The following is a 17195-nucleotide window of genomic DNA, read 5'->3' on the forward strand; positions in this document are numbered from 1 at the left end:
GAAATGTATGTAATAAAATGTTTTATTTTAATTGAAACATGAATTTTCAGTATGCACATTACTAATTAGTCATATCTTGATATTCTATAGAGATGATCAATGTTTCTATGAGTAATAAACTGTCATATGTATTTCATAAAGACAGTCTCATGATCCTGTAAATTAGATAATTCCAAACATGACATTCTTTACCAAGAACAGGCCTTTTTGTTAATGCAATCTGGATTCAGCATGATTCTGTTACCTAATTGGGGAGAGGCTAGGAGTTCACACATTGAGCTGTCATGGTTGGGTCCTTAGAAAGCACTTGTGTGCCTCTATGGAGTGGAGTGAATGTGGTTGGTGTCTCCCCCAAAATCTGCATCCTTAATTAGGTACAGATGCAGATAAGGAACAGTGGAAAGAGGTTCACAAACAGGTGGCTGGCAGTGCTTATGAAGTGATCAAACTGAAAAGCTACTTTCTGGGCCATTGGGCTGTCTGTGGCAGATCTGGTAAAAAGTATAATGAAGAATCTTAGGCAGGTATATCTGATTTTCACCATGATGAAGGTCTTTATGGATTAAAGATGATGTCTTTCTTTGCTCCTTGCATCTTGAGTCAGAATCTCACATTGTGAAAGCAACACTGACTCCTGAGGAAGAGACCTGTTTGAGGAAGATTGAAATACACTTTGCGGAATCCAAAAAGGGCTGCAGTTTTAAAGCAAATATCTATCAGCTGTGAAAACTAGGCCAGGTGCTGATTGTGAAACAGACCACCAACTACTCATATGCAAGTTCAAGCTGAAGCTAAAGCTAAAGAAGGTTCAACCAAATCCACAGGAACCAGTATTTGATCTTGAGACTATCCCACTTGAATTTCGGAACCATCTCAGGAACAGGTTTGAAGCCTTGAGCACTAATGAGTCAGACTAGCTGTGGGAGGATATCAAGAATATTTTCCACGAAGAATTAAAAAAGTCATTACCGAAACAAAGGAGGAAGAAAACACCAAGATGGATGTCAAAGGAGACTTTTTTTTGGTGTGGATTTTTTTAATTGATATTTTAATGAAAGTTTACTGAGAACTTGGATTTCCATTCATTCATTGTTGCACATTTTCCTCCCTATGCTCCACTTCACTTTTATATTTAAAAAAATTATTTTATTGTTTCACAATTTCTTCCCTCTCCCTAGTCCCTTTGCTATGATCTCTTGTTCTGGACTGTTGTCATGCACTTAATACCTAATCATATTACTTTTAAACAGTTCTTTCTGGCATCTCTTTCAATGCAGTGTACATTATTCTTTCTCCCAAACTCCCGTGTCAGTCCTTCTTTATAACAGTGGCATGATGCAGTATTTGTCCTTTTGTGCCTGAGATATTTCTCGCAGCATAATCAGAAAAGACTCTTAATATTGCACTAAAGTGCTGAGAAGCCAAAGCAAAAGGAAGGAATCAAGACATTAAGGAGCTGAACAGAAGATTTCAAAGGTCAACATGGGAAGACAAATCAAAGTATTATAATGAAATGTGCAAAGAGCTGGAGTCAGAAAATCAAAAGGGCCAAATTCACTCAACATTTTTTAAGCTGAAGAGATTGAAGAACAAATTCAAGCCTCAAGGTGAAATACTTAAGAATGCTTTGGGCAGAATATTAATTGATCCAAGAAGCATTAAAAGAAGATGGAAGGAATATACAGAATCACTACACCAAAAAGAATTGTCTGACACAGAAGAATTTCACGAAACAACATGTGAGCAAGAGCCTGTGGTAATGAAGGAAGAAGTTCAAGCTGCTCTGAAGGAATTGACAATAAAACAAGGTTCCAGGCATCCAATGGACATATTTCAACAAACACATGGTGCCCTGGACGTGTTCACCAAATTATGCCAAGAAATCTGGAAGACAACCACCTGGCCAACTTACTGGAAGAGATCCATATTCTTATTCCAAAGAAAGGTGACCTGACAGAATGCAGAAATTAATGAACAGCAATATTAATATCACATGTAAGTGCTATTCTGCTGAAAATTTATCCAAAAACCATTGGAACACACATCAATAAAGAACTGTCAGATGTACAAACTGAGTTTAGAAGAGGCCGTGGTACTCTGGACATTATAGCTAATGTTACAGATCTTGCCTGAAAGCAGAGAGTGCTATTGGAATGTCTACCAGTGTTTTTATTCATAGGTACTTACCTTGTGTAGTTCTAAATTGGTTAGTATGAAAGATTTCTACCATGTCTCAGACACCATTGCCAATGTTGCACATGCTGCAGCTACTTTTTTTGGTTGTTGTTTTTGTTGTTTACCATTGAATCAGATCCAACTGACACAGGAGGAATTTGCCCCTCCTCTAGTGAAGCATCTGGTGGATTTGAACAGCACGCTTTTGGGACAGCAGTGTAGATCTTGCCACTAGACCACCAGAGCTCCCCTTGCAGCTGCCTTTCAAACTAGAAAGTTTACTGTGTGTTAGTTTAGTAACTGCTGCCTACCACAAGTTCTTTTTTTAATCCCATCTTGTGCTCCAATGTACAAATCCAATATTGCTTGTCTTGTGCATTATTGTTCTAAAGGATTTTATTTAGTGTACTATATTTATCGGAGTTATATACATTGCTACTCTGATAATGTAACATAAAGTGGAAAAATCTACATATAAGCATTGCAGCAATCTGTCACAGCAACTAAAACATCAAAAGAATGGGCCCTTCTGGATAACATCCAAAAATATTAAAAAAAATTCTCACCTTTGTTGTCTCTAAATGCAATCTAGCTCCACTTAATCCAAGACGGATTTTTGTTTGTTTTGAACAGCATTTATCTGACTTTAGCAACAGTATCTCTCCATTCTACTTTATGTTCTGAATTCAACATGAATTTCTGGCAGGTCTTTCTCATTGAGAAACTACAACCATTTTTCTTTTTTTACTGTGAGAACTCACAGAAAAGTCAGATTTTCATTCATTCCTTCCTTCCTTCGTTCATTCATTCCCGCACATTTTCCTCCCTACTCTTCCTAGTTCACTTAAAAAAAAGTCATTGATTACTGCATAATTTTCTCCCCCCATTCCCATCCAAGTCCGCTTTACTATTCTGGACTAGTGTTATACAAATACAACCATTTTTCAATGATTTGTGTTGAGATCTTACTTTCACCTGATATTAATGTTATTGCTACTAATTTCTACATTCTATATCATCATCTTTATTTGAAATGGTCACATATGATGGTTTCTTCCAGTTAGTTGGCCCATCAAATGTCTCTCAAATGTATTGATATGGGTGAGGAAGTAACTCCAGAACTTCATTCATTTCAATTGGTGTTCTAATCGCTTGAATTCTTGGTTTTGCATACGTGTTCAGAACCAATTTAACATTTTCCTTTAAAATTATTAGTTCTTTATCATATTCTACTACTTAAAATGAGTGACTATCCAAAATTAATTTTAATGAATTCAGTTAATGTTCTTAAATATTCAAAAGATCCTCTTGAGTTGGAAGCAGTAGAATTTACTAGTCTCTAGGGAATTCTAAAACACTGACTATTTAGAGGACAGAATATAAGATGTTTGGAGAAGCATTTTTCTAATGCTATATTAATTTTAGTCGTGAGAGGATGTTTAGTGCCTCAGAAGCTAAACTCTGAGCACTAGATCTTGAGTGACACAGGCAACTATCAGCTTTTTAATAAATGTGTTTGCCTGTGTATGTTTGTGATTTTTCAGAGCCCTGGAAAGCATGCAGTTTAGGGATTCTGTTTGCTTGAATCTTAAGGTTGTTTTAGCTATTGTTGTTATGTGCCATTGAGATCCCTGAGACTGATGTTGATGTTATGTGCTGTAGAGACGCCTGCGACTCATAGCGACCCTATGTATAAGAGCCTTAAATCTTGCTCTATCCTGTGCCAACCTCACTAGCTTTGATACACCTACTCCCTTTGCTCCAATCACTGAACCAATTCATCTCAATAAGGGTCTTCCTCTCTTGTGATGTCCCTCCACTCTCCCAAACATGATGTCCCTCTCCAAGGACTGGTCCCTTCTTGCAACATTCCCAAAGTATGTCAGATGAAGCTTCAGAATCCTTGCCTCAAAAGGAGCAGCCCAGTTTCAGCCTCTCCAGGACAAACCTGTTTGTTCTTTTAGCAGGTCATGGTATATTCAACACTCTTCTCCAGCACCGCAGCTCAAAGGCATCAATTCTCTTTTTACCATTCCTAGTCACTGTCTAGCTCTCCAATGCATAGCACACAATTGTGAAGACTAAAACTCAGATCGGGTGCATCTTAGCCTTTAGCCTGATGTCATTACCCTTCAGTGCTCTGGAGAAGTCCCTGACAGCTGACTTTCCCATGCAATGCGTCTCCTGATTTCCTGGTTGCTGGTACCAAAAATGTTGGCTGTGGAGCCAAGCAAACTAAAACACTTAACTATCTCAATCTCTTCACCATCCATACTGATGTTGCCAATTGACCCAGTACTGAGAATCTTTGTTTTCTTGGTGGTGACCTTGAATCTGTATTGAAGTCTGCAGTCACTGACCTTCTGCAGCAAACACTTCTGGTCCTTCTCAGTTTCAGGAAGCAGAGTTGTGTCATCTGCATAATGCAGGTTGTTGATAAGTCTTCCTCCAATCCTGATGCCACATTCCTTCTCGTACAGCCCAGCGTCCCGGATGATCTGTTCTGCATACAAATTGAAAAAAGTATGGAGACAGAATACATTCCTGGCATACACCCTTCCCAATTTTGAACCACGCAGTATCTCTTTGCCCTGTTCTCTCTGATGACTGCCTTTTGGTCCAAGCATGTTTCGCGTAGCACAATCAAATGTCCCGTTTTTCTCAGAGTCAGCCAAAGCTTGTTGTGATCCACACAGTCAAAAGCCTTTGCATAGTCAATGAAGCACAGATAGACATTCCAAGCTTGTTTTAATTGGGGAACTCCACCCAACTCTGTCTGCCATGGGTAACCAACCATTAACGCATTTGACACATCAGTGTTACAGTGTTCAGCCTCACAGCAACCACAAGTTACCGCTATATGGCAAGTGGACACACACCTGGGCTATTCGACCTAGAGGAATGTTTGAACAAAAACGATGAAAGACAGGCCCAAGGGCTGCGGATTATAAGTCACCCACCTTTGGTTTAGTAGCATTATTTTCTGTCCACTGGGCCAACTGATCATTCTCTATGTTGATGTTATTGTTGTTAAGTACCGTCGAGTCGCAGGTGACTCATAGCGACCCTATGAAAGAAAGTCCTCAGCACTTGTGTGTCTTTCATCCTCTCTCCAGGTTCACACGGTGTCTGGAGGCAAGCTATTACAGAAGTGGATGCTACTCCTGCTCATAGTCACCCTTAAAGTGCATTATTTGTTTTTTTTCCTACAAGAATTGTTGCCTTCTAATGTGCAAATGACTGAACAATATTAATATCACATACAAGCAAAGTATTGCCAAAGATCATTTAAAAACAGCTAGAGTATCCATTGACAGAGAACTGCCTGAAGTTTAGGGTGAGTTTAGAAGAGTTTGCAGCACCAGGGATGTCATCACTGATGACAGATGGATGCTAGCTGAAAGCAAAGAGTACCTGAAGAATGTCTATTTGTGTTTTATTGACTATGCAAAGGCATTTGACTGTGTAGATCACAACAAATTATGTCTAACATTGAGAAGAATGTGAATTCCCTAACACTTAATTGTGGTCATGAAAAATCTATACTTAGATTAAGAAGCTGTTATCCAAACAAAGAAGGAAAAAATTGCTTGCTTTAAAATCAGGAAAGGTGTATGTTAGGGTTGTATACTTTCTCTATACTTATTCAATATGTATGCTTGGCAAAGAACTCATGAAGTTGGATTGTATGAAGAGCCATATAGTATTAGAATGGAAGGAAGACTCATCAACAACCTATGTTATGCAGACCAAATAACATTGCTCACTGACGCTGAGGAGGGCCTGAAGCATTTGATGCAGAATGAAGGCTGCACAGTGCAATGGACTTGGCGGGAGGGATTACATAGCAATGAAAGAGTTTTTCTTTTACTCATCACAGAGAAAAGTGAATTGGGGGAGAGCGGGTGGGAAGGGAGAAAAGTTTCTGTAAACTTTCATTAAAATTAATATTTTTTTTAAAAAGATTCACACACACACACACACACACACACACACTCACACACAGGTCAAGGAATGCAATCTTCAATGCGGATTGAATCTCCATATCAAGATAACAAAGGTCTTCACCATAGGACCAACAGTCAACATTTTGATAGATGGAAAAAGGATTGAAGCTTTCAATGATTTTTTTCTTGCTAGGATCAACAATCAACATGATTCATACCAGCAGTCAGGAAGTCAAGTTTGCTGTCAGATATCTCTCCAAAATGCTGAAGAGCAATAAAGTCAGTTTGAAAACAAAGGTGCACCTGATTCAGGTCATGGTCTTCTCAATCACCTGCTATGCATCAGATAGCTGGATAACGAATAAAAATGGCAGAAGAATTTATACTTTTGAGTTGTGATGTAGAAGAATGGTGCTCAATATCCCATGGACTGCCAAAAAAGCAAATATATCTTGGGAAAAATGCAGCCAGAATGCTCTTTAGAGTCAAAGCCTCATGTTTTATACTTTGGTCATGTAGCAAGATGAGGCTTTGACTTGGAAAGGATGACATGCTTGGAAAGATGGAGGGTCAATGAAGGAGAGGAAAACCTCCAATGAGATCAATATGACGGTGTCAGCTTTTGGATTTTTGTGTGTCGCAGATGATGGTACATGATAGGGCAGAGTTCAGGTCAGCTGTTCATAGGATCACTATGAGTCATATTCGATTGGACAGCACCTAACAACAACAACATCATTAATTTTTCTTTTGTCTTCTATGATAGAACTACCATATGTTTTTCTCAAAAGTTTGACTTTTAAAATACTTTTTCAATGTGTCTCTATTGTGTTTGAGCCCTTCTGTGAAGGCACTTTGTCAACCTGAGTCATTGAAGAGATTCTTCCTTTTTGATGGCCAAATAATTAATTAAGATGTCTTTCTCGAAGAATTGATCCCTCTTTATATGCATCTAAAGTGTTTGGGAGAAAGTCAGTGCATCTGTTACAAGATATAAAAATTAAGTCAACTCTACAGAGGTAGTTACGTCCATACATGGGACCTCCTTTCCACCTATACATTTTAAGTTACTTACTATTTATATGGGGAGCTCTGGTGGCCCAGTGGTAAGAAGCTACATTGCTGATCCAGAAGGCAAGTGGTTCAAATCCACTGACAGCTTTGTGAGAGAAAAATAGGCAATCTTCTGCAGAATTTATGGCCTCTGAAAATCAGCTGGATGACCAGCTATATAAGCAAATTCCAACTTGATGGTACTTAACAACAATATTTCTATAAGTAAATAGAAAACTTATAAATATACTAAAAGTGTATTTAATGTAACTATATTCTATCTCTATACCTGTTCAATATATATTGTTGTGTTGTTGTTGATCGCCTTTGAGTCGAGCACAACTTACAGCAACCCTATGAACAGAAGGTCTGAAAGTCCCTCTACAACTATCAACATTTCTCAAAGTTCATAGAGTTTTTGGAGGCCTGTAATTTAGGAAGTGGATGCCACTCCTGGTTACAAACCTTTCATAGTATGTTATTGCTGTTATGTGCCATTGAGTCACCTATGATATATAGCGATCCTATGTACAGCAGTTCTGAACCCTTCCCTGTCCTAAGCCAGTCTCACTAATTCCAACACACCAACTCCATTACCCAAATTACTAGATCAAACCATCTCTTCTGGGATCTCCCTTTCCTGCACTGTCTGTCCACTCTTTTGAGCATGATGTCCTTCTCCATGAACCGATCTCTCCTGGACACGTGCTCAAAGTAAGTGAGGCAGAGCTTCAAAATCCTAGCTTCCAAGGAGAGACCTGGTCCCCCTCTCCAAGACAGGCCAAATTATTCAAGAAGCTGGACTCTCTGAAGAGGAATGTGGCATCAGGATTGAATTAATCAATAATCTGCATTATACAGATGACACAACCTTACTTGCTGAAAGTATTTTTTAAAAAATTATTTATTTTTTGGTATGTGTACCATCAAATCAGATCTGACTGTTCTTCCTTCTCCAGCAGAGCATCTGGTGAATTTGAACTGCACATCTCTGAGATTGCAGTACAGTTTCTTGTCACTAGGCCACCAGTGCATGCCCTTACTTGCTGAAAGTGAGGAGGATTTGAAGCACTTATTGCAGAAGATCAAGGAATGCAGCCTTCAGTATGGATTGCATCTCAATATCAAGAAAACAAAGATCCTTACCATTGGAGCAATAGGCCATGTCATGATGGACAGAGAGGAGGTTGAAACTGTCAACAACTTCATCTTGCTTAGATCCAGAATTAACACCCTTGGTACAAGAAATCAGGAAATAAGGAGACAAATTGCAATGGGAAAATCTGAAGTTAGGGACCCTTCCAAATTATTGAGGAGCAGTGATGTCAGTTTGAGGATTAAGGTGCATCTGATTCAGGCCATGGTCTTTTCAATTACTAGCTATGTAGCCGAGACCTGGACAACGAATAAGGATGACAGAAAAAGAATTGATGCCTTTGAGCAGTGGTGTTGGAGAAGTGAGCTGAACATTCCATGGACGGCTAAGAAAACAAATAGATATGTCTTGGAGAGGGTGCAGCTGGAGTGCTCTTTGGAGGCAAGAATGATGAGGCTTTGCCTCACATACTTTGGACATATTGCTGGGAGGTGCTATTCCTTGGCGAGGGACATGATGTTGGGAAGGGTGGAGGGTAAGTGAAGAATAGGAAAACCCTCAACCAGGTGGACTGACATGGTGACTGTTGCAACAGGCTCTTGTGTGCCAGGAAGTATGAGGATAGCACAGGACACGACTAGATTCAGATCTTTTGTTTATTGGGTCATTATGAGGCTTACTTGACTTGACAGCACCTAACAATAACAACAACAAATGCTACACTCATCATCTCTGAAAGGGAATGTGGAAAAGATGTTGGGGTAAATTGAGCTTTCAAATAATAATAAAAAAGACCAACCAGGGTTTATCATCTTTAAATAGCAAGAGAAAAAGAGTGGGTCAAAGACAAAAATAGAATTTATAGATTAAAGCAGATTTAAAAGAAGCACTCACCATTTATAATATACTGATTAACTTGACATTCAATTTTAAGAATATGATCTAAACAAATAGAAAAATATGATCTCAAAATAAAGTATGTATCATATGAGTTTGGTAATAATGAAAATATTATCATTTAATACAAGAGTATTAAACTGCCAGGTCCTGCACTATCATCACAATTTTGTTATATTTTAGTCCATAGCTGCAGATCTGTCAATGAAGATGACACATCTTTTTGTGTTAATGCATTCTCTCCCTTGATCCCTTGATCTTCCACTTCACCTTGAAATCCTTCTGAAGAAGACCCCCATGATACACATTGAAAATGTCTGAGAAAGTGTCTCCATGCTTACTGCTCAGAAGCATCTTGCTGAATCACTTCTACGGTAGGGTTTGTGTGGTGTTTTTTTGTTTGTTTTTTTCTTTAGTAAGTCTATCGTGTATATTCAGTATTCTCTAATATAATAAATATACTTTGATGGAGCTACTAGTCCAATGAAATCAGCTTCCCATATTTTGAGGGCCTTTGAATCAACTGTAAGGATGAGGATATAAGAAGACTGAAGGGATTAGATAAATTAGAAATGGTGGAGAAAATAAAAAGAGGCTCAAAGAAGGGAATAAGCATAAAGCTGGCAGTAAGTCTACTTTATCTAATGGAAGAAAGTGTTAAAATCATGTGATTAAATTATAAATAAATTGGTAGTCATAAACCCATTAGCTCTCTCTCTATATCTCCAGTGACTGTTGCAATGGGATCAAGTGTGTCAAAGATGATTAAGACTGGCACAGGATAGGATTGAGTTCAGATCTTTCAAGTTTGTTGTTCATAGGATTGCTATGAGTTGTGCTCTACTCAACAGCACCTTACAGCAACAATCAATTTTGGGTGGTGGATCTCTGATAGTATTGTGGTAAGAAGCTATGCTGTAATTCCAAAGGCACGCTGTTTGAATCCATAAGCTACTCTGCAGAAGAATGGACAATCACCTCCTGTGTGCTTTACTGCCTCTGAAAACCCACTGAAGGGTCAGCTATGGGTCGATTCTGACAGCATACAACAACAACAACTAGAAAATTCACTATGTTTTTATTCAATTCACACACCATATGTTACAATTATTAATAGATATTTCAACTAATTCTCCACATTTAGGGTTGTGCAACACCAGCAAATGAAAATCTTTCATTAGTTGAAAGATTTACTGCATCCATACGAATAATATCGATGTAAGCTCCTTGGAGGACGCAACTCTCTCCCCATTTGTATTCCGAATGCCTTCAAATTGTTTTACTGCTGTTCATAGGGTTTTCAGGACCATAGTATGTCTGAAATGGAAGGACAGTCTTCTTCCCTAATCTCTCTTAGTCTGGAAGCTCTTCTGAAAACTGGACAACGTGGGTGATCTTGTTGATATTTGAAATGTAAGTGGCATAGATTCAAGTATAACTCTCAAGATACAAGCCACCACTCATTTCTCAGCAAAGACCCTTTTTTTTACTTTTTAAATTTCATTTTATTTTATTATTTGTGTGTGTGTACCGTCAAATCAGATCTGACTGGTACAGGATGAGACTGCCCCTCCTTCTCCAGCAGAGCACCTGGTGGATTCAAACCACGTACCTCTGGAGGACTCTTTTTAACAAGGCATCTCAGTTTCTTCTCCTTAATTACTCAGAGAAAATTAATTAATATGTTTCCATTTATTCTTCTTTTCTATTTCTTTCTGCCTTTTGTTATTCTGAGTGGTTAAATGCAACCTTTTGATTGAAATACTTTTTTTAGTAGTCAAATACCTAATTTCAAATTTAATCTTTTTATGAGAATGATAGACTCTTAATATTTCTAAGTATCTCTATCATGATCTCATACACAGAACAGTAACTTAAAGTGCTCAACATAATAACTGAAAACAATAGAAGAAATAAAGGCAACATTTCACAGCAAGTTTGTTTGAAATATTTTGTAAAATGCTGTCTAATTACAAGTGCACGTTGCAGTATACCTGCTTTCAAAATTGGAAATTCTTTATTTCATCAGGAAGAATGACAAAGAGAGAGACCAACATTTCATAACCTTGAAGAATTTATTAGCAAGATCTGGGAGTATATCATATGTAGTCTGGTTGTGTAACTGAACGCAAAGTGTTCTTTTGATAATCAATTGCCAATAAAACAGATTGCAATATCCAAAGCACTTTATTGCAAATCTGGGAGGACTGAGAGAATCTTCTCAAAATCTGCTTCCCCATCTGGGAGTGATCATTGGGTTTTTATACTTGGGTTAGATTTTTGTTAGTTAAGGTCATAGGATTTCTGCACTTAAAAAGAACAGTTTACACATGTTGGCGCCTCAGCCTCTGATTCTGTGTTTCTGGGATCCTTTAATGGCATCCTTCAAAACCTGTATGACCGGGATGCTGCCTTGGTGAGCAGTTGGGCTGGTTTTCAACAGTTGCTCTGCACTCAGTCTCCTTCCCCCAAGTGCCCACCTCCCACCCCAATGCATGCCTGAGTGACTGACTGCTCATTTGCTGGGAAGATGGGGTGCATGGATATTTAGATGCATTCTCAAACAGAGGAGAGCAGAGCAGAGTAGAGCATTCCAGGCTGTGATGTCTGAGTGTGGGGAAGGAGGGGAGTGAGGGGTGGTATCTTGGGGTTGCTAGATGTAAATGTGTTCTTTTCGGTTATAATGGAGCCTGTCAAGTTGTCACTCAGCAGCTCCAATTTAAGTTCTCAGGAATCCTGTGTGATTCCCATTCAGCTTCCAACCCATGACAACTAGAAAGTCACTGGTACTCAATGGCTGTGTTGTGACCTGACCTCATTGCTATATCTTCACAGAACCATTTGCTCTGGGGAGGGGTGGCTGGGAAATTCCAAGAATGTTAGAATAGAGTTCCAAAGAGCCTTCCTTCCCTCCCTTCTGCTCCCTCTTTCCTGTCCCTCTACCCTCCTGTTACTGGATGGGGTGACCCACAAATGAGCTGGGCATCAATGTAGCTGTTCAGTTCCCATACTACTCTAGTGCCTTTTAATCTTCATTCTGGCTAACTTGTGATTTTCATATGAAATGTTTGATCAGAGAGAGTTGAATGTTAGGACTCAGCCACTGGGGACACTTGAGTTGGTAGAAAGATGTGATCAAGTCTTTCTGGGTTCCTTGAGAAGCAGTGACTCAGTTTACCTGGCACTGTGGGGCTCGCTCTGGCCTGTGGAGAAAGGTCAGAGACAAGGGCGAGAGTGGCTGAGTCGAGTCAGGAAGCTGATGTGTACAAGGCATTCCAGAGGGCTTTCTTAAGGAGATATTTGTACTTATTTCCACACCAATAAATTTGTAACTTTGAAAAAAAACCAAGCAGTTTACACATAGTACTAGTAAACAATTTATGAATTAATTAACATATGACTGAGAAAAACAGTTATTAAAAGGTAAATGTTAATCCAGGAAAGATGCATTTCTCTTCCTGGTAAAAAGGCAGCTTAAGATACAATTTACATACAACTGAGAAAAATGGTTTCCAAGAGGCAAACACTGATCTAGGAATGATTCATTTCCTCTCCTGGTAAATAGGTAGCTTAAAGTACTTTACATGACTAAAGAAAGGGGGGAAAAGAATTCTAAGGCAAAGTAACTAGTTTTATAGACTAAAGGTAATGGATATCAGTTTTATAATTATACTGATATATATGGTTAATTCTGAATTTGTTAATATCACCCCATATGTCACATATCATATCTCACTGAAGAGGATATTGTTAGATTGCGGACTCTAGAGAAGGGAACCAGAGAAAGAAAGAAAAAGCTTAAAGGCGGCTTTATTAAGGGGGCTCTGGGGCCAGATTCCTTGGTCTGGAGAGAGAGACCAGGCAATCTTCTCCCCAAGGTGGATTGGAGCAGGTTTTTATAGCAGGGTCTTAGGGAAGGGGGAAGGGTAAAGACATTCTACTGTAGTTAGTTGTTGGTCACACCAGGTGGGTGAGTCTGTTCATTCTTCTTGCTGACTTGCTGCAATTCCCAGTTTTCTGAGACAACAGACCACATTCTTCCGTTGGCCATTTACAGGAATGAAGAATGCAACACGTCACCACAAGGCAACAAAGGACGAGACAAAGTCATCATGCCCCTCCCCCACCTCGGTTTTGGTCAGAGAAATATATCAATTATTTAAAAATTTGTGATAAGTCCTTATTTCCATATTTGTAAAGGGTGTTAAAGAAGAATGAATACATATTAATTATATAATAATATTATATTAATATAATAATGTATTTTAAAATATATTTATTTATTTATTTTCCTTTTCTTGTTGTGTACGGTCAAATCGGATCTAACTGGCACAGGAGGAGATTGCCCCTCCTTCTCCAGCAGAGTATCGAGTGGATTCGAACCACGTGACTTCAGGACTACAGCACAGCTTCATACAATCATTCCCATGCATTATGTTTTATCAAATCAAGCACCATTGGAACTGGCCCATCATTATCCTCTCTTTTCAGGTCCCTGCTGGGTCCTTCCAATTTCCTTCACCCCTCCCTCCACCCACAAAACTGTACAACTCTGTGGTTTTGCCCTTACTCATCCTCACCCATCTGCTCCCACCCCTTCCACCCTTTGGTCTCCATACATGTTTTACTAGTTATCTTTACAGTTTTACAATAATAGTCTTATGCAGAATTTGTCATAATGAGACTGAGTTAGTTTACTCAGCATAATGTTCTCCAGTCTCCCAAGTTATATAGTATTTTTAAAAATTGTTGTCTCTGAGTACCACATAATATTCCATTGTGTGAATATACCACAATTTCTCAATCCATAGAAAGACTTTTTACAGAGGAAGACATTCAAATGGCCAACAAACACATGAAGAAATGTTCAAAATCACTGGCAGTCAGAGACATGCAAATCAAAACCACAATGAGCTCTTACTTCAATAGCAGTGGCAAAGTTTAACAGGACAGCGAAGTAATAAATGTTAGCGAGAATGTGGAGAAAAAAAAATAATGTTTTACTCAGGTACAAGCAGATTGAGATGTGCTATTTCAGAATTCAGAGTTGCATCACTTTTCAATGTCTTTATAATTTTCTGGAGAGTTTGTTAATGTCGAGGACTACACAGGGCAGACCAAACCGTCCAGCCCTTCTAATAGAAAGGATGATTATCTGATTATGCTGATACATGCTGTTATGTTTAAATTTATTTTATCTTGAATTTGCTTCTAGGCATCAGTTAACCTTGAGATAACGCTTAATGCCTCCATTCTAAAAATTGGTTCAGGTTCTAGATTTAGAGTACAATTTTGGCCTCAGCTTTTCCATTTTCTTTCCTAGTTCTACTACTAGTTTTACTACTAGTTTTACTTAAGTGGTTACTAGGTTTTGAAGAATTCTTTTTTCCCCTTAGTGTTTAATGTAACGCATATAAGCTTTTTGCTATTATGAGAGGCAACATCTACTTTAAACCTTATGCGGTTATCCTAGTGGTGAATACACAGGAAACAGAACTCTTCAGATCCTCCTCACAGGGAAAAAAAGGGTCAATATGGAATCATACTGTTTGCATACAGATGTATCTTCCTTTTTGTGGTAATGTAACAATCATGTCAAATTTATCAATTGAATGTTGGTCTTCAACCTATGATATTGGCATGACAGGCAGCACACAGGACAAGGGAAGCAGTTCAGTCTATCCTTCCAGGATAAACAAACAAACAAATCCCCCCAAAAAACCAGCCCAGGATTGACGGAAGAGATAGGATAAAGTATGTTTTAGGTAAACCAGACAACTGGCTTCTGCCTACATTCCTATTTTACTGAACACAAGGATTTCTTTCCGTAGTCAATTGCCAATAAGATAGACAGATTGATTGCAATATCCAAATCACTTTATTCAGATCTGGGAAAGCAGTGAGATTCTTCTCAAAAACGGCTTCTGCTGTCTGGGAGTAGTCATTAATTTTTTATACTTGGACTAGATACTAATCTACTTAACAACACACTTTTATTAGTAAAGTTATAGAATTTCTACATTTCAAAAGAGCAGTTCATATACAGTTATTGATAAAACAGACAACTTTTAAAATAATTAACCTATGACTGAGAAAACAATTTTGAAAAGGTGAGTCCAGAAAAGATGCATTTCCCTTGTGGATAAATAGGCAGCTCTATATTTGTTCCCATTTCAAAAAAAGGTGATCCAACAGAGTGTAGAAATTATTGAACAATAATATTGATATCACATGCAAGCAAGATTCTGCTGAAGATTATCCAAAAACAACTAGAACAGCACATCAACAGAGAACTGCCTTGAAGGGCAGGCTGGATTAGAAGAGGCCATGGCACTAGGGATATTATAGCTAATGTCAGATGGATCTTGGCTGAAAGCAGAGAGTACCAGAGGAATGCCTACCTGTGCTTCATTGACTATGCAAAGGCATTTGATAGTGTGGATCACGACAAACTGTGGCTGACTTTGAGAAGAATGGAATCCCAGAACAGTTGATTGTGCTTATACAAAACTTATGCTTGGACCAGGAGGCAGTCATCAGAACAGAGTAAGGAAACATTGCATGTTTCAAAATTGGGAAGGGTGTGCATCAAGGATGTGTCATATCTTCATATCTTTTCAATCTATATACAGAATAGATTATGCAGGAGGCTGGAATCTATGAGAAGTGTGGCATCAGGATTAGAGGTAGACTTATCAACAATCTGCGCTATACAGATGACGCAACCCTGCTTGCTCAAACTGAGGATGTGAAGCACTTGCTGCAGAAAGTCAAGGACTGCAGCTTTCAATATGGATCGAAGCTCAATGTCAAAAAAACAAAGATTCTCACCACTGGGTCAATTGGCAGCATCATGATAGATGGTGAAGAGATTGAGATTGTTGGCAGCCTCCGTTTGCTTGGCTCTACAATCAACACTCTTGGCTCCAGCAGCCAGGAAATTAAAAGATGAATTGCATTGGGAAAGCTGGCTGTCAGAGACCTCTCCAAGGTACTGAGAAACAATGATGTGGGTCATGGTCTTTGCCATTACTTGCTATGTGTCAGAGAGCTGGACAATGATGAGGGATGATAGAAGGAGAGTTAATGCCTTTTAGCTTTAGTGCTGGAGAAGAGTGTTGAATATACCATGGACTGCTAGGAGAACAAACAGGTTCGTCTTGGAGAGGGTGAAGCCAGGCTGCTCTTTGGAGGCAAGGATTCTGAGGTTTCATCTGACATAATTTGGACATGTTGAGAGGAGGGACCAGTCCTTAGAGAGGGTCATCATGCTTGGGAGGGTGAAGGGATGGCACAGGGGAGGAAGACCCTCAATGAAATGCATTAATTCTGTCACTGGGATAATGGAGATAGGCTGTCGGAGACAATGATATTGTTAAGGGATAGGGCAGGGTTTAGGGCTGTTGTATCTAGGGTCAGTATAAGTTGACAGCACACAACAACAACAACAACAAGATACAATTTGCATATGATTGGGCAAAAAAATTTTAAAGTGGTAATGATAATTTAGGAAAAATGCATTTCCTCTCCAGTTAAAATAGAGAGTTTAAAGTACTTTACATGATTTAACAAGGTGGGGAGGCAGATTGTAAGGCAAATTAACTTGTTTTGCAGACTAGAGGCAACTGATGGTCAGTTTTATAACTATATTGATATGTTTGGATAATTCTAAATTTATCAAAACCACCCTATTACTAATAGGTGTGTCACAACTGGTGCTAAATCTGGATTGCGTGTTTTTCTTAAAAATAGACTCTATTCATTCATTTGTTGTTGGCCGACTGACTGGAAAAGATTGATATTTGTTCCCATTCCAAAGAAAGGTAACACAACAGAGTGTGGAAATTATATCGAACAATATCATTGATATCACATGCAAGCAAGATTCTGCTGAAAATTATCCAAAAACGTTTGGAGCAATATGTCAATAGAGAACTGCCAGATGTGCAGGCTGGATTTAGAAGAGGTTGTGGTATGAAGGATATTATAGCTAATGTTAGCTGGATCTTGGCAGAAAGCAAAGAATA

At 38.7% G+C, this 17195-nt stretch overlaps 1 pseudogene; it reads left to right on the top strand.

Moving 5' to 3' along the window:
* The first annotated feature begins 220 nt into the window (after positions 1–220).
* Positions 221–704, top strand: LOC102862039 (annotated as a pseudogene).
* The last annotated feature ends 16491 nt before the right edge of the window (positions 705–17195 follow it).

Source organism: Elephantulus edwardii, unplaced genomic scaffold (genome assembly GCF_000299155.1).
Source record: "Elephantulus edwardii isolate Elephantulus edwardi_28Jun2011 unplaced genomic scaffold, EleEdw1.0 scaffold00119, whole genome shotgun sequence".
Taxonomy (NCBI): domain Eukaryota; kingdom Metazoa; phylum Chordata; class Mammalia; order Macroscelidea; family Macroscelididae; genus Elephantulus; species Elephantulus edwardii.